At 40.0% G+C, this 18,756-nt stretch overlaps 1 protein-coding gene and 1 pseudogene across 22 annotated transcripts in view; both read left to right on the top strand.

Moving 5' to 3' along the window:
• Window positions 1-18,756, top strand: part of ZNF438 (zinc finger protein 438) — a 169,232-nt gene that overhangs the window by 79,943 nt on the left and 70,533 nt on the right. The window contains exon 4 of one of the 22 annotated variants that reach the window (XM_057542873.1): window positions 6,838-6,915. The exons of 20 other annotated variants lie outside the window; for them this stretch is intronic. The gene's annotated coding sequence lies outside the window, so the exon portion shown is untranslated. Of the gene's footprint in view, window positions 1-6,837; window positions 6,916-14,809; window positions 14,833-18,756 lie in introns of those variants that run through there. One more of the 22 variants, XM_057542874.1, reaches the window with a different exon arrangement.
• Window positions 1-18,756, top strand: part of LOC102998180 (probable ATP-dependent RNA helicase DDX10) — a 94,605-nt pseudogene that overhangs the window by 67,917 nt on the left and 7,932 nt on the right.

Here is an 18,756-nt window from a genome sequence, read left to right as displayed (position 1 = left end):
TTAGGAGACAGTCTCCATGTGATGGAGTAGGGTGCAGCTGCAATAAACACACAACTGATTTCACCTTTGAGATGTTTTACACCAGAAGTAAGCTGATTAGATTGAAGGGAGCAGCTTCTTACCCTACCTGTCTAATAGAGGAAAGAATGGGCCCTCACTGGGAGAAGTTAATATCAACCACAGTTTTATGGCTGTTAACATTGACAGTATTGATAATAAACTAAAAAGTTATGTGACATGTGAAAAGTAAAAAAAAAAAAAAAAAAAAGTTCAAAGAAGAAGGTACAAGAGAAGCAGATCCACCAATGATATAGACTTAGGAGTTACCAAACAAAGATTTTATAGTTGTTGTAAATGTGTTAAAGGAAATAAAGGAAGAGGCTAGCAAAGTGGATGGAAAGATGAACAGTATCAACAGAAAGTTGGGATCTGTCAAAAAATAATCAAATTGATATTCTAGAGCTGAGAAATACGGTATCTGAAATTAAGATTTGAGTTTAAGAGCAAACTAGGCACAACAAAAATAACTAGAACTAGTGAACTAACGGATAGTTCAGTGGAAAAAAGTACAAGCCCAGAAAGAAAAAGGAATGGAAAGAACAAAACAGGTTAAGAGACATAGGGGATTGAGTCACTTCATCTAACGTACATGTGATTGGCGTTCCAGGAGGAGAGAATGAGCAAAAGCAATATTTGAAAAGATAATGACCAAAGGTTTTCCAAACTGATGAAAGATAGCAATCCACAAGTTCAAGAAGCACAAGAAACTTAGTGAACCCCAAGCAAGATTAATATGAAGAAAACCACACCTAAGTGCAACTTAGTGAGACTTGTGAAAACCAGCTATAAAGAGAAAAATCTTAAAACAGCTGAAGGAAATTAACCACACTACCTTCAATGGAACAACAGTAAGATTGGTGGCTGATTGTCCTATAGATATTATTAAAATCAGATCATAAAGCAATGACATCCTTAAATTTTAAGTGCAGAAAGGAAAAATATGGCCAACCTGAAACTCTATACCCAGCAAAAATATTTTTTTTTAATTGAAGGCAAAATAAAGATGTTTTTAGACAAAAGGTGTGACACTTTCTCACAAGTAGACCCAGGTACAGTAATACTAAAGAAAGTTATTCAGTCTGAAAACAAGTAATCCCAAGTGAACTATAAAAGCTCAGGGAAAAATGAAGAGCATAGGGAAGCATAAATATATGAGTAAATATAAAAGATTGAATTCAGACCATTGAAAGCAACAATAATAATGTTTTGTGGGGCTTTAAACATACGTAGAAATAAAATATTTGGAAACAGTGGAAGGGCCAGTAGGTGTAAATGGAGTTAAACTGATATTTTTGTCTTGCTCAGGAAGTGGTAAAAGTCAGCTGTAAATCAAGGAAGTATTTATAATCTGTAAGATAATTGCTAAAAATATTACAAAAATGTTTAAACAAAAACTTCTCCAAAGGTAAAATGGAATAATAAAAAATTGATTAATCAAAAAAAGAGGAATAAGTGAAGAAAAAAGAGCAGATGGAATGAATAGAAAATTTATAACAGAAAGGTATCCTTAAATATAATTAAATTATGTGTAAATAGGCTTATTCCTCCAATTAAAAAACAGATATTTTTGGAATAGATTTTTTAAAAAGAAAAAATATATAGTTTGCATAAGTTATATATCACATAAAAGGGTATGGGGAAAAAAAGAAAAGGTACACTATACAAATACTGACTAAAAAAACTCTTGTATATTAATATCAGACAAAGCAGACTTTATGCCAAGAAGAATTATGAGAGATAAAGGGGGGCATTTTATAATGATAAAGGATCAATTCAGTAGGAAGACAGAACAGTTCTAAATTTATATGTTCCTAACAACATAACTTCAAAATATATAAAGCTAAAATTGACAGAACAAAAAGGAGAAGTAGGTAAGTCATAGTCGGAGAATTTAACAACCTTCTTTCAACCACTAATATAACAAGCAGATTTAAAAAAAAATTTTTTTTTGTGGCAAAAGTCACATAATGTAAAGTATACTATTTAAACCATATTTAACCGTACAGTTCAGTGGCACTAAGTGCATTCACATTGTTGTGCAGCTCTCACCATCATCCATCTCCCGAATTTTTCACCTTCCTAAACTGAAACTCTGTCCCCATTAAACACCAACTCCCTATTCCCTTTCCCCAACCCCCGGGCTCCTGGCATCTACCAATGTACTTTCTGACTCTATGAATTTGGCTATTGTAGGTGCCTCGTATAAGCAGAATCAAACAGTATTTGTCTGCACCTAATGTATATTAGAATGCAGATATGATTTTGTTATTTAAGGTTAACTTAATATATGTCCAACAAGCAGATTTTTAACAATCAGTAAGGTGATAGAATATTTAAACAATGTGATTAACTTGACCTATTTATAGAACATTATTTGCTATTTATAGAACATTATTTCCAACAATTGCAGAATGCACATTCTTTTCAAGCATGCATGGAACTTTTACCAAAATAGAACATGTGGTAAGCCAAAAAGCCAATCATAACAGATTTCAAAGGATTGATATCATACAGTATATGTTCCATGATGGAATTAAACTAGAAATATATAACAGAAAGATAAAAAATTTCTCAATTTGCATGGAAAATAAGCAGCACGCTTTTAAATAATCCGTAGGTCAAAGAAGTACTCACAACCACAATCAGAAAATATATTGAACAGAATCAGTATCAAAACGTGAGACACAAAGTAGTGCCTGGGGAGAATTGTACAGCTTTAAATGCATTTGTTTAAAAGGTAACATTAAAAGCCAGCCATCTAATCTTCCATCTCAAAAAGCTAGAAAAAGAAGTGCAAACTAAATTCAAATAAACTGGAAATAACTAACAGAAAAAAAGACAAAGAAAATTAGCAAAGTCAAAGGCATTTCTTTGAAAATATTAATAAAATTGATAAACCCCTACTTAAAAAAAACAGCTCAAATTAACAATATGGTGTAAAAAGGAAACATTACTAGAGATCCCAGAAATATTAAAGGATAAGAAAATACTATGAACAACTTTATGTCAGTACATTTGACAACTTGTATGAAATGGACAAATTCGTTACCAAACTGACACACAAAAAAGTAAAAATTGTAAATAGTATTATACCTTTTAAAGGCATTGAATCTGGGACTTCCCTGGTGGCACAGTGGTTAAGAATCCACCTGCCAATGCAGGGGACACAGGTTCTATCCCTGGTCCGGGAAGATCCCACATGCCGCGGAAGAACTAAGCCTGTGTGCCACAGCTACGGAGCCTGCGCTCTAGAGCCTGCGAGCCACAACTACTGAGCCCACGCGCCCTAGAGCCCACGTGCCACAACTACTGAGCCCGCGTGCCACAACTACTGAAGCCCGCGCGCCTAGAGCCCGTGCTCCATAACAAGAGAAGCCACTGCAATGAGAAGCCCACGCACCGCAACGAAGAGTAGCCCCTGCTCGCCACAACTAGAGAAAGCCTGCGCGCAGCAACGAAGACCCAATGCAGCCAAAAACAAAAAAGGCATTGAATCCATACTTTGAAATCTTCCCATCTCTAGTAATATTCTTCACCTGAACTAGGTCTCAGTTTTAGGTCTCTAATGTAAAACTTCACTGTGGCTGACAAGGTTTAGACCCAACTCCCGTTCCATATAGTTTCCTTCAGATTGATTTCTGTTTATTTACTTTTCATCCCTTTTTTTGGAGTTTGAGGGGTCCAATTAATTATATCACATTTTCCTTCTGCCAGCTTCCGAACCTTTGAGAAGCAGACATGACTCAGGTTGGCATAAAAATGTCAACCTTATTTGTGGGGAAACTGGGTAAAAGAGCATCCTTAGATCTGACTCTAGTCATCCTACCCCTTCGCACTGGACTGACCTAACTTGCCCTTTTGAGTCTGCCGTGTGGATGAGAGGGCAATGTATGCAGGTTTGGGCAAGCAAGTTCTAAGAGAGGGTGAGAGACTGGTGACATGTGTGGTCAGTCTTTCAGCCTCTCTCACCAAACAGATAAGGCAGAGAGAGAGAGAGAGAGAGAGACAGAATGGTGTTTTTTCACCTATCAACGTGGGTGGAGCCCTACTCTTATTATCCCCTTTCTCTAAGAAGTCAGACCTACCCTGTTCAGATGGAACCCCCAGTTCCACTGCCGACCTACTTCTGGGTCCTCATGTCATCTGGACCCCCTGCTCTATTTTGAATAAGTTTTTATAATTTTGATCTTACCCCCAGAATTCTTCCCTCTCCTCTGCAGAAATTTAAACCTGGCTTTCGTAGGCAGTGCTATTTTTTAACTATATACTATAACAAGTTATATTCTTTAGCTTGATCAGTTCTGTCAACCAGAATCACTTCAAGATCTCAAATACTGAAAGTCCCTCTATTTTCCTTTCTCCTCTTCTCTGGCTAGTTTTTTCCCTTCAAAGCCTCAAATTTAGATATTTCTTCAGTTATATACTGTCTCTCTACCTCTCTTTCCCTCCCCCCTCTCTATCACAGTAGATGGCCTTGCCATTGATCTTAACTCCCTCCACTGTACGCCCTTATACACAATAATTTTTATCTATATCCATCACCCATCCTTTCTTCCATTTCTAACCATAAAGAAAGAACAGTTGCTCCTCTTAACATGGCGAACTCTCACCAGACTTCTTTTCCCACCTTCTCTTGACTTTGCTCCGTTATTAACCTCTCTTCCTTTTACTGGCATTAAAAATGAAAACAACAACAACAAGTCTTGTTAAAGATTCAGCTTTCCTTTCAAACTATGCCAGGCCTCTTGGAGTAGTTAATTCCATTTCTCCATTTTCTTTAATTCCCCCAATTACTGGAAGTTTTTGTTCTCTCTTCCTGCCGTCCTGAAATTTCCTTCTGAGCTCACCAGTGGCTCTTAGGTTATTCTCGGTCCTCCTTCTGCCCAGAACAGACAGGACAGCGTGCTCCCTCCTTTGGCTCTTCTTCCTTGACTTCACTGATGGACCTCACACTTTGGGGAAAGCTCCCCTCTCACATAAATAAACCTTTTAGAATATAAGCAAGCTGTCTCATTGACTTGCTGTAACAAGAGAGACCACACAGATGATTCTGAAGGACTGCCTGCTTTAGGAAATGAATTTAGGATTTTTATAGGTTGATTATAGGTTGGGCTTTCAAGTTCTAGGATAAGAGGTCAGAAGTGAGCTGGGTCTTTGGATTGGTTGATTTCTTAAAGTAATGATCAGTGCACACACGCAAAGTTGTGATGAAAAAGGCAGGTCTGTGGAGGCCGAGGACACTGCGTTTGTGACTGTCCGACTGGATGCTCGTAACTGTTCCAGCCCTCAGTCTTGCATAACTGATGGCGTGGTTATTCTCGTTCTCATTTTCAAGCACGTCGTCTTCAGTGTATTTTTGACTTTTTAATTCCATTGCAGTTGCCCTGGTTTCCTCTTGACTATTACAGTAACAAAACAGGTCTCATCTTTCGAATCTTCTCATAGTAACTCTAAAGCCAGAGCCATCTTTCTAGAATACAAATTCAAATGAGTTTTCTACCAAAAACCCTTGGTGGCTCTTTTTATGTATAAAATAAAACTGCATATACTCAATGTAGTATTCAACCCCTTTTCCAGTCCTTGTCTGTCTATTGGTCTGTGGGTCTCCTGCTCCCTCCCTCCCTCCTGCTTTTCCTCCCTCACTCCCTACCCTCCCCCCTTTTCTCTTCCTCACCCCCAGACTATGCTTTTATTATAGAAGTATACTGACTTTTCTGAGCTCATACTCTGTATTGTGGCCTCTGTGCCTAAAACAAAATAATTGTTGTTTCTTCTTGGAACGTTATTTGTTTCTAAACCTTACCTTTATCCGATTGTTCAAAGTCCTATCTCTTTTCAAACTGTATTTAAATGTCACCTTTACAGAGCATGTTACTTTGCTGGGACTATGTAGGAAAATACTACAGACTGGGTGACTTCAACAACAGAAATTTGTTTGCTCAGTCTTGGAAGCTAGTCATCTGAGATCAAGTTGTCGCAGGCTTGATTTCCTCTGAGGATTCTCTCCTTAGCTTGCAGGTTTCAGCCTTCTTGCCTTGTCCTCACGTGGTCTTTCCCCTGGTGTGTCTCCTTGTGTCCTAACTTCCTCTTCCTATAGGGGCACCAGTCAGATTGGATTAGGGCCCACCCTAAAGGCCTTATTTTAATTTAATCATATCTTAAAGGGCCTTATCTCCAAATACAGTCACATCCTGATGTACTGGGGGATTAGGGCTTCAACACATGATTTTGGGGGGGTTAGAAGACACAGTTTAGCCCATAACACAGAGCCTCTGCACGTTTTCCCTGTAGTAAGTAACCCTCCCCCAAATCCGAAGCACTTTGTACCACTTGTAGCATTTATAGTATTTGCCTTGATGTGGAGTTTTTCAAGTTTGTCTGTCTGTCTCTGGTGGTTTGTGGGTTTCCTGAGGATGGGAACTCTCTCTTATTCAACTTCATCTCTCCCTGCTCTCTAGTACTGAGTAGGGCTTGATAGCTAAATTTTAAATGATTCAGTGTAAATCAGGCTTAAATATCTAATAATATATTTTACAGAAGTTTTAGGAGATTGACATAAAAAATATAGGAAGGGAATATGTTACACTTCCTATTTCAGAAGTCTTTGAGCATAGCTTGAGATTTTTATCTTAGGTTCTTAAATTATACATAATATAAGTCATGTCAGTTTTATAGAACTAAATATAACTCTTTCTTGATGTTTAATCATCTAATTGGCTTCTGTAAGCTACCTATCAATTCTTACAATTTTATTACTTCCGTTACATTTGTTTTCAGATAAAGATGAATGTCTTGTCTCAACCAACACTGAAAGTGTGACGTTTAGGAGACATTTGCTACGTCAAGTCACCTCGTGTGAGTCTGCTCACATCCCTCAGCATCAGCTTAACACTGATTTTAAAATGTAAAGAATTAAGTTCACCACCTTCGAGGCTTTCTCAACCCTCGAATTGCTCAGAATATCTTAGAGTCCCCTTGTATATTGAATCACTGGTCTTGGAAAATAGTGGAAAGATGATTACTTACTAAATTTCATGTGCTTATTAAAAATATAATGTTTAAAATCAAGGCATTATTTTAAAACTGAGAATAGCACTTCAAAATCATCCTTTCTTTTGTATCAAGTCTAGGCAACAAGTCCCAGCTGTGTGCCAAACTTAATGGTTCTAAAACGGTTTTCCATTGTAACAAATGTTTTGTTTTTCAGTTTCTTAAGTCTTTGAATGGCTTTTTTAAATAGTTCTTGATCATTAAAGGGTGATACTTAGTAACTGGAACCTTAAATGGTTAACTATTTATTCAAAAACTGTAGCTTTGAAAAGTCATCTTAACCAATCCCAACTATTATAATTATCTCCTAATGGTCTTCTGTCTTCATGCTGTCTTCTGTCCTGTTTTTGTTGCCAGACAGATCTGCACGTAGAAGCACTCCAATAATTTTAAAACCCTTTACTGGCTCCCCACTCACTGCTGGATAGAATCCACGCCTTTGCCTGGCATTCAAAGCCCTCTCCCAAGCTCCTAAAATACCCCCGCCTTAGCCAGCTGAGCTCCCTCCTGTTCTCTGACTTCTCATTCTTGTCCCTGCCTCTGCGTCTCGACTTGGACTGTTTTCTTGGTGTTTCTCTGTGACGTCCTTTGCTCCTCCCTTTCTGGTTTCTCTGCCGGTTGAAATCTTGGCGCAAGCTGGCCCCTCAAGGCTCAGCTCAGGTGTGGACCCCTCCACGAAGCTTTCCCTGATCACTCCAGCTAGAAGCACGAGCTCTTCCCCTCTCTGCTGGCTTCACCCAGGATTTTGTTTTTACCACTGTTTCAGCACGTTTTACCCTGCAGCTTTAGTGTGTGTGTTGATGTCTGTCTTATCTCCCATCCGAGGTTGTGAGGGCCAGAAAATCAAACCTCTTGTCTAACTTATTTTTGTCTTACACAGCATTCGGCAATAACCTTTGGTAGTGCTTGGTAAATATTTGTATAACAAATTGAGAATGTGCCTGGACTTTTCTCCCATCATTCCCTCCGTCTTTCATCCTTACAGACACATATGGTCCGTATTCATGGCAACTGTTCTCTCTCGTTGTGCTCTCCTGGTAGACCTCCACACTGCCATCTTATCCTAGGAAAACACTGACCGTGGTGTAATTAACAAGATACAGTCAGTTCCCAGCCTCAGAAATAAACTGTAGTCCCAAAGTTCATGTCTAATTCTGTTGTTTGGAATGCAGAAAGCATTTTTCCACAAAAACAATGTTATAAATAGTGGTTAGGTTTCTCAGCCAGCCCTCCCAGGACTAGTTAACCCAGAAGTACCAGGGCAGCCTCCGTGTATCACATTGTTTTGTAGAGAACCTCTAACTATGGATATGGAAACACATCTCTCATTCCCTAGAAGCAGAACAGTAACTTTCTGGGCAGCCTGAGCAGTAGGAGGGTCTGAGCTGGGGCTCTGGCATGCCCCCCCCCGCCATATTGGATACCCTCATACCAGTAGCTTTTTGGTTTTCAGTATTTGCATAAGGGACATTTACCTATAGGTCACTGATACTCTCATGTCTTCTGAACTGAGGGCAAGGGGACACTTGCTCTTCTCATCCTCCCCACAGTAGATTAGGATGGTAAATAGGGCTTCAGCTGTCCTATCACATGGGTGGGTTAAGTCAGGTATTGACAGATTAGGAGCTGTTTTACTACTCCTCACTTTCAGTTGTCCTATGGACTTATGGGAATTAAATATACAAACATGGAGAATACTTCTCTCTATAGGAAAAACACATTTCTAGGCATCAGCTCTATATTTGACATGACATCGGTTTTGTGGACAAGTGATTATCATTCCTACGTGGGCGTAGTGATGCTTTGCCATGAAAAGCACCCGTGTATGTAAACAGCCCTGGAGGCTGACGGTTTCTGTTGTCAGGCTGTAAGAAAAGCACTCCATAAAATTTAGAGAATTTAATATGTTCAGTCATCTTATGAGCTTGGAGCACAGGAGTGAGTGTCTATTTTATGTTTAGTACTGTCCGAGATGCTGGGGACTGGGGAACGGGAACCAAAGATAATATGAAAAGTGTGCCTTCCCCTCCAGGAGCCTGAATCAGGGAGTAGAGTATGAAAGAAACATTCACAGTGCAAACAATGTGTTGTTAATTGCCATAAAGTACTTCAGGAAGGTAACAAATGTTCTTAGGATGATCAGAATGGCATGATTCACCATGGTTATAAAGATAGTGGTGGGATTTCATTTAGTCTTAGAGCAATGGTGAAGGTCTAAATAAAGAGCTAGGGGAGGAAATGATATTCCAGGTTGGATTAACAGAATGAACAGAGGACCAGAGTTACAAACAAACAAACGAAACAGCATTACTGGCTGGAACAGAAGGTTAGTTTATGTCAGTGAAATAATAGGTGGGAAGATGGCACTAGCGGTTCCACCCTGGCAGTGAATAAGAGTTCATCCGTAGATCTTTTCAAAAATACAAGTCCCTGGATCTTACCCCAGAACTAATAAATAGAATTTCTGGGGCATGAGACATAAGCCTGTTTATCTTTTAAAGCTCCCCCAGTGGTTGAGAACCACTGAATGAGAAGGAGGGGCCGCACGTAGGAGTCAGGCCTCTGTCCCTCAAGCAGTGGGAAGCCCTCAGGGGCTTCTGAGACGGGTGACATATGAGCAGTGGGCGTTTGCCAAGATAAAGGATTCGTCAATTGCATGTGCATGGCAGAGAAATAAGAACCAGCTTGAGTTTGAGCAGTGGTGGTGGGAAAGCAGAGAAGGTCACATGTGTACGTGTGCTTGGATGTATGGGAGTCAGTGATGTCAGGCGTGATCTCTTTTATAAACCGATTATATGACTTCACCATTAGTTTGATCTCTTTTCTCTTACAACCTGGCAACTTAAACAGTAATTTCCGCCAGTTTGCATTTAGTGGAAGGAGACCATTGTCTACTCATGTCCACGTCTAACTCATAATCATAAGTGAAGTTGTGTGTATGAGGAATGCGACCCGTAGCGTACCCGTAAAGCGTATACTAAGCACCCGCATGTGCAGTAAGACCACCTCAGTTCTTACTGGGCAGGATTGTGCCAACAGCTGGAGTCACATGTACGATACTTACTGGCACGTAATTCTCTAGCATCTAGTTGAAATTTGAAGAAATAGTCTAAATTCTGCTATGCGCTTTAATATTTTTAGCAGCAGATTTGATAAGCGCTTCACTTCTCTGGTAGCAGACCCACGCCTGCTTCCTGCCAACAGCAGCTGTCCTTCCTCTGAGTTTCTGCTTCTCTCCTGGCCACGTCTGCAGCCCCTCCCCTCCCCTCCGGGCCCACCCCCTGCTGATGTCAGTGCACCACACCCCACCCCATCCTCACCCGGGGGCAGCAGAGAGGAGATTAAAGCAGTCAGAATTTCACTTCTCCTTTGCCACTGACACGCCGGCTGACCCTGGGGGCTCACACTCCTGGCCAATGTGGGACGTGAAGGCTGCCAGCGTATCCACACTCAGAAGGCTCAAACCACGCCTTAGTCGGACACGTTTCCCATCTCTTTGACGTATTTTAAATAATTTATGTTTGGCAACAATGGGCCATGTTTATTAGATGGCAGAGAATAAATTCAAGGTGTGATGTTTTGATGTGACCTGTCCACTTTGAAAAAGGATTCAACATCATGGATTTTTTAAAAAGAACCACTCTTTTGGCTATTTTTTAACAGTACATACTGTGACAGCAGTTTCTGCTCTGGTCTTCTTTGCCTGTGGCAGTTAATTTACTCTTGTGTTATCAATATCTCCAGATCTCTTGACTTAGCTTTTTTATAACAACTTAGGCTTTCACTAACTATCCAAATGTTTAACCAGACAATGGATGGTCTGCTCAGATCTCAGGGAGCCTGTAGGAGAAAGGGAAGCGCGGAGAACTAAAATTTGTTGAGCACCCACTCCGTGCCATGTCCTTTACATGTCTTTTATGATCTTAACTCCATTTTACAACGGAGGAACTTGGGATTTAGAGAGGTTTAAAAAAAGTATCTGATGTCAAAAGTCTAATCAGCGATAGAACTGGGTTTTGATCCCAGGTCTGACTATCTAACTGTTTAAGCAGCCTGATGCTACAGGTCTGCGTGACTTTTATTTGTTGGGAAACATCAGTGAACTTGGAATTGGTGGTGGGGTGGGTTGGGTGTAAGCTTTACCTCCCTCACTAATAACCGTGACCATTTTAATGAATTTTTTTAACATCTTTATTGGAGTATAATTGCTTTACAATGATGTGTTAGTTTCTGCTTTGTAACAAAGTGGATCAGCTATACATATACATATATCCCCATATCTCTTCCCTCTTGCGCCTCCCTCCCTCCTACCCTCCCTATCCCACCCCTCTAGGCGGTCACAAAGCACCGAGCTGATCTCCCTGTGCTACGTGGCTGCTTCCCACTAGCTATCTATTTTACATTTGGTAGTGTATATATGTCCATGCCACTCTCTCACTTTGTCACAGCTTACCCTTCCTCCTCCTCGTATCCTCAAGTCCATTCTCTAGTAGGTCTGCATCTTTACTCCCGTCTTGCCCCTAGGTTCTTCATGACCATTTTTTTTTTCCCTTAGATTCCATATATATGTGTTAGCATACGGTATTTGTTTTTCTCTTTCTTACTTACTTCACTATGTATGACAGACTCTAGGTCCATCCATCTCACTACAGATAACTCAATTTCGTTTCTTTTTATGGCTGAGTAATATTCCATTGTATATATGTACCACATCTTCTTTATCCATTCATCTGTCGATGGGCATTTAGGTTGCTTCCATGTCCTGGCCATTGTAAAAGAGCTGCAATGAACATTGTGGTACATGACTCTTTTTGAATTATGGTTTTCTCAGGGTATATGCCCAGTAGTGGGATTGCTGGGTCGTATGGTAGTTCTATTTTTAGTTTTTTAAGGAACCTCCATACTGTTCTCCATAGTGGCTGTATCACTTTACATTCCCACCAACAGTGCAAGAGGGCTCCCTTTTCTCCACACCCTCTCCAGCATTTATTGTTTCTAGATTTTTTGATGATGGCCATTCTGACCGGTGTGAGGTGATATCTCATTATAGTTTTGATTTGCATTTCTCTAATGATTAATGATGTTGAGCATTCTTTCATGTGTTTGTTGGCAATCTGTATATCTTCTTTGGAGAATAATGAAATTTTAATTTAAAATATTTAATGCTCTCAGCTTCAGTTTCCTCATCTATCCTATGGGAATAAAACCTGCTTTACTGACCATTTGGGTTGGTTGTGAGAATAATAAGCTAGTGAATTTCAGTATGATTTTACAGGTATAAAAATCCTTGAAAGATTGAGAGATTTTTAATTTAAGCAAAAAACAAGCAAAAACCCACAAAGCATTAAATGAGATGATTTGGATAGATTTTGTGGTATTTCACTTCTTAACATTGCTCTACAAACTTCCCAAATAATATTTGTCAGTTTTGTAAGTCCCCACCACCATGGTTTGCCAAACTGCGTCACTGAATTAAACATCTCAGTGCAGCAGAGAGAGTCCTGGCTACATACCAGGTACCTCGTTTCACTTACCAGAAGCAATCATTAGTTTCTATACCATATCCAACAGGTCTGAACTCTGGTAGATACTGAAATGTTCGTAGCCAGTGAGGACTCAGAAAATTCTAAGGCTGCTCAATAGTCATTGACTTATCGGACTAAAGTTACTGTTAACATTCTCAGGATAATTCTTTATATTTTTGAAGTTTTTAATAAGCCTGAGTAATAAAGTCACATTTTGTAAAAGTACTTTCACAAAACTGCTATTCAAAAGTGTTCCCAGGTTTCTGGGCAACGTTCATAGGTTACAGGATGGTGAATACTGAAAGAGAGCTCTGAGCTATTGTCATCCACTTAAACTTCTTTCACGTATGCAGAGAAGAGATAAGAAATGTAGGGAACTCGTTAAGTTACAAGGACAAGGTTACGAATGAAGTGGCCATGAGCCTGAGAAGTACCAAGGTCATGTCCTAGGTTTACCCCAAACCTTGACCCCTTTAAAGCCCTAAGTCTCTCCTAAAAGGCACATGCCTTAGGAAGACTAGCCGAGACCATGGAAGAATAGTATTGGAGTAGTATTCAGATATGGATCCGGAAGACTGCACCTGTTCAGTCTTGGACCCAGAAGTGTGTAGGGCTCTTCCGCATCGGCCGGACATCCCAGGAGGGGTCCCTAGTCCTGAGGTGCTGACTCCCACCTGACTTCTAGTACCAGCACTGCGCCTGCTTCCTACATCTGGTGGATGGATGCCTTCAGGAAGGGAAAGGAGACACAGGAAGCAAAGTAAACATACAAAGCAGAGGCTGTCCGTAATTGTGGACCATGTTTGGCTTGCACAATGTTCGTTTTAAACATGAATTCGTTATTAACTAGTATTATTCTAACTAGTTCCTAATTGAGTTTGCTGTTAATTAATTTAATGTGAGAATCCAGATTTCTGGGTTCTCTTGAAAACTGTCAGATGTGGCAGCTTTAGTCCTACCTTTGCAGGTGGCCGTCGTCCATTAGAGCTGACGGGAAGTTGCCTCAGTGAGATGGGAGCCTATGCTTTCCAGTTCTCACAGCCCCACCCCTGGCTGTTGATTTCCTTTAAATAGAATGAAGAGGAAAGTTAAATGTTGCTTATACTGCCATTTGTGTTAAAATTGGAAATAACAGGTTGATAGGATAGCATATTTCAGTATAAGTGAAAGACTGTGTTATTCTCCTAGGGCTATTGTAACAATGTACCATAAACTGGGTGGCATCAAACAACCGAAGTTTGTTCTCTCATTGTTCTGGAGGCTAGAAATCTGAACTCAAGGTGTTGGCAGGCTCCTGCTCCCTCAGAGGCCTCAGGGGAGGATCCGTGTTTCCTCCTCTAGCTTCTGGTAGCCCCACGTGCTCCTTGGTTTGTGGCAGCATCACTCCAGCCTCTGCCCCCATCTTCTCTTGGCTGTCTTCCCTGTGTCCAGATTTTCTTCTTATGAGGACAGCAGTCATATTGTATTAGGGCCTACCCTAATCCAGGACAACCTCATTTTAACTGAGTTACGTCTACAAAGACCCTATTTCCAAATAAGGTTACATTCACAGGTACCCGGACTTAGGACTTAAATGTAACATTTCGCAGGGGCACAGTTCAACCCATAACTGATGGCATATTTCTTGGTGGAGTGCAGAGTAATAGTTTCAGGGCAGAGATCCCTGGAACAGGGTGCCTGGATTCGTACTTACAACTTGTTTGCTCTGTAATATTGGACCAGCCGCTTACCCCTCTCAGTGACTCCACGCCCTCATCTGTCAAATGAGGATGATGGTACCCGCCTCACAGGGCTGAAGTGGAGACAGAGTGAGGTAATACATGGAAAGTGCTTGCAACAGTGTACGGCACATGCTGAGTCTCAGTAAACGGAGCCATTCTTATCTTCATCGTTACTCACGCTTACTCGTATACACACGTTCTGTGCATGCAAGGAGTTTCCGTGCCCAAAGCTGTTATTTAAGATAGCATTATGAAACAAGCCATGGACAAAGTAGAAATAGTAGATAGAAATGCTGCGTGGAAAAAAAAAAAAACTTAAACCAATAAAAAAGAGAGTGAGAGAGGCTGGAATGTTAATAAGATTTACTTTTTCCTGCAGATAAAATAACCGTAATACATTAAAAATGTTTAGCCTCCTCACTGTGTTGGATTACCTGCCCAGCCTCTGGATGCGCTTGAAAGTGATGAAGAGCCAGGTAGGAACTTCAGACCTGGAGGCTTAGATGTTGACTGTTGGGCTGGTGAGCACAGTGGCCTGGAGATAACGCTGGGGAGGTTAGTCCAGGGGGTACATCCAAGGAACACGTGACTTCCAAGTATCCCCGCCTGCCTCCTTGGAAGCATGTTATTACTGTCTGCCTCCTTCCCATAAACCCTTGCGTTGAAATTATCCTGGTTTCCAGTCTCTGGGTCAGAGATTGAGGCCGAATAATTCTTTACATTTAAACCCTGCTTTTCTTCCAAAGGGACCAAATATTTTGAGATATATTATTTCATTTTTCCACATAGCATTTATGTAAGACAGCCGTACAACTTGAGTTTCATTAAAAACTGAGAACTCCAGTAGAGAAGGTTTAAAGAAATGACAAGACTTTTGGAAGTCCCTGGAAGAAAATTGTTCTACAGGTTAGGGCTATTGGGTATGCAGTACTACAGAATGTGTATGTGGCTCATTCTCCAAGGTAGTACTGTCCTGAAAACATGAGAATATTCAGATAAAATCAAAGTATCTTACCTAAATGGTGAAAGGGGCATATGGGTATGATATTTACTATTTGTGATTTTATTTTAATAAAAGAAGTTAGGCTGTTTAACTTTTGGCAAAGAAGTGGTGTTGTATCATTCAATTATTAGTAATTTGGAACATTTCAATTAAATGATGAATTCATCAGGACTCCTTCAGTTGCAAATGCAAGAAAGCCAGTTCAAGCCAGCTTATGAAAATCAAAGGAACTTAATTGTTTATATAACTATGGTTTCCAGAGGTACATCTGGCGTCAGGCATGGCTGCAGCCAGGAACTCGGATGATCTCATCTGGACTCTTTTTCAGCTCTGCTGGTTTCTTTATTCGTCATTCTCCAGACAGCATGTGATCAGTGAGATGACCGGCAGCAGCTTGAGACTGTCATCTTCCCAGCTGAGCAGTCCCAACAGAAAGAGAACTTGTGGGGCTAAACACCTTGCTGCCTGCCTTAGAGAAGAAGCGAATCAACCCTCCTTGACCCCGTGTGTGATGAGTCATCCCTGAGGCCCAGCGGAGGGCATGAGTTCCCCGTGCTGCAGTGAAGAGGTGTGGCCCAGGGACCGGAAGCCCCCCTGGGGTCTCGAGGAGCGAGAGAGGCTTTCTCCCAAGGAATTCAGAGAAGGGCGGTGGGAGTGTGTGCTCAGCAGACCAGAGCTGTAGTGGCCTCAAAGCGTTACAAATGGTGTGTGAAATCAGGTAGAGACTGTAAGTTCTGATCTTAAGGTGGCAAATAGAGAACTTTCTGCCTTCTCCTATTACAAAATCCATCCAAAACAAAGGAACTAAGAAAAAAAAAATTCCAGCTCTATCTGTGATAAAACGTAGGTGACATTAGTAACTCTAATCCACAAATATGAACACAGAAGTTATATGACCCTGTGACTTAGCCGAGGACAGTGAACACCTAAGCTCCCACAGGGGAGAGTGACATGACAGGAAGCGGTTTTGCCTTGTAGAACCTTAGGAGGTCTCAGGTTAGGCTGGAGGAGGAGCTAAAGCATCGGGTTAGAAACAGACCACCAGTTGAAAGTCTATGAAAGGGCCAGTTGGACACTCGGACCCTTGTCTCACCCCAGCCAGATAACTACCTTCCCAACAGCCCAGGCAGTGGAAGATTTATTCTCTGGAGATGTTGAAACTTCAGAGAATCGAGGCTCAGGGACACGGAAGCAGTAGAGGGCGGGGTTAAGTAAACATCCACCCTGCTCTTAGAGCGTCAGGAGCCAAACTTCTAAGTCCCCAGTCAGGTGCTGGAGGATTCTGCAGAGACCCTGACCGGTCCCAGGGGAACTTCCTATAGGGGTGCCCCACAGGGAAAGCCCACTTGCTATTCAGTGAAACTGACCTTCAACAAGCTCAGCCCACAGGCAGAGCTGCCGTCTTGCTTTACTAATAATTTACACTTAAATAGGGAGAGTCAGCCTAGGATCAACAGATATTTGGGAATGCCTCCCATATGAAAGCAGAGCTAAAGCAAACAGAAATAAAGAACTCTGAGGAGACAAAACAGCAGGGAACTTAAGAAACAAACTATAATTACTATCTCTGAAAATGTGAGAAAATTTTGCATAGCAGAATCCTTTTTAAGAAGGGGAATTAAAGGAGAGGAAAATTAAAGAACAAGAAGTAACTCACAAAAATTAGAAATGTGATGGCTGAAATCAATTCCTTAGAGGGATTGAAAAATAAATTTGAAGAAGAAATAATTAGAGACACAGTCCAGAAGATTCTGTCACTCACTAATACAAGAGAAAATTTGGAGAGAATTATCGAAGAAATAATACAAGGCACTTTCCTAGAACAGAAAGAAAAGATAAATGGTAAAGTTTCCAGAGAAGAAAAATTGTCATATACAAAGTGTTTTGGATAAGAACAAACAAGGGACTTCTCAACATCAGTACTGATATAGAAACATAAATTGTGAAATATTCTCTTAAGGGATAATTTTTGTCATTAAAAAGCATTTCTTCTTTTACCTGAGAGTTAGTTACTGTCAAATATCTCTAGTTTCCTTAGCACATATAAAATATTCCACTTACAAATTTTCCATTATTTAAACTTATTTAAATTTTTTATATAATCTGAGGTACACCTGCAAATTTGTGTTTCAGAGATTTAGGATATTTTATGGTGCTTTTTTGCACCATAAATACATAAATATTTTATGTATTTTTTGATTCACTAATTCACTCAACAGGTAATTGAGTGATCTTTTTTCAAGGTACTGTGGAGTTGATATTTCTTGGTTTTGTGTGATAGCCCAACATCTGGTCCATAGTTTTATAGTCAGTGATAATAAATATGACTGATTTAGAAACTCACTGATGATACTAGGGTATGTGGTAGCAGGACCTGCAAAATAGTTGTCATTTTTTTTTTTTTGTCCCAACATACTGTGATATCTTTTTTTTTTTTTTTTTTTTTTTTTGGCCATGCCACATGGCTTGTGGGATCTTAGTTCCCCGACCAGGGACCGAACCTGGCTGTCAGTGAAAGCTCTGAGTCCTAACCACTGGACCGCCAGGGAATTCCCAACAACATATTGTGATTTGAAGTGACAAAGTTTGGGTCCTACTTTTCAAATATGTTTGGCTCTTATTTTTATACATGTATAAAACTATATTAATTATGAGTAACAAAGTATCAGTGTAGAATATTAGTTTTTGTCTTATCTTTTATCAGTGTAGAAGACAGAGTCCTGAGTGCTAATTTCTTCCAGAAATTAGAGGCATCAAAAGTTGAAATTTAGCAAACACTTTTTTCAAATTTTAATTATTTGAAAAAATAATATTTTTAGGATTTGATGAATATTATTTTTGACTATATAACTAATAAAATGTATTATTATGGTATTTTTGGATTAAAAATCTTCTCCAAATAGCATTTTGGTTTCTAAAACATTCAAAATTTTAGGTTGTGAACATTACAAAAGAATTGAAATTTTAAGTACAGTGCAGCTCCCTCCTCTTTTTGGACTAGTTTCGAAAGCCTAATGAAATGGAAGGCAAGTGTCTTTTTCCACTTAAAAATGGTTATATTTTATTCCTTAATGTACTGTAATGAGAACAAAATAACATAGAAAAGTCAAGAAATGAAAAAGTGCCAGGATTCTTCTTGCCAATATAACTTTTTAGAATTGTGCTGAGTTGCTTTTGCTGTAAAACCAGACCCAGTCACTTATGGATTCTCCAGGTAATGACATTTTGTGGAGGATTTTTGTAGTTCTTTTGGCTCAGCAAGGTCGAGAATTTTGAATTAGAACTGGAAGGCATCCTCTTATTCATTTTACAAATGAAGGAACTGAAGTCCGGAGAAATCATGATTTATCCAGGGTCATACAGTTAACAGCGAGGGTTGGAGGAGAAACATGGCCTC

The sequence above is a fragment of the Balaenoptera acutorostrata genome, chromosome 3 (assembly GCF_949987535.1).
Source record: "Balaenoptera acutorostrata chromosome 3, mBalAcu1.1, whole genome shotgun sequence".
NCBI classification, from domain to species: domain Eukaryota; kingdom Metazoa; phylum Chordata; class Mammalia; order Artiodactyla; family Balaenopteridae; genus Balaenoptera; species Balaenoptera acutorostrata.
Note: the sequence above shows the minus strand (reverse complement) of the source record. Positions and strands in the feature narration are given on the sequence as shown.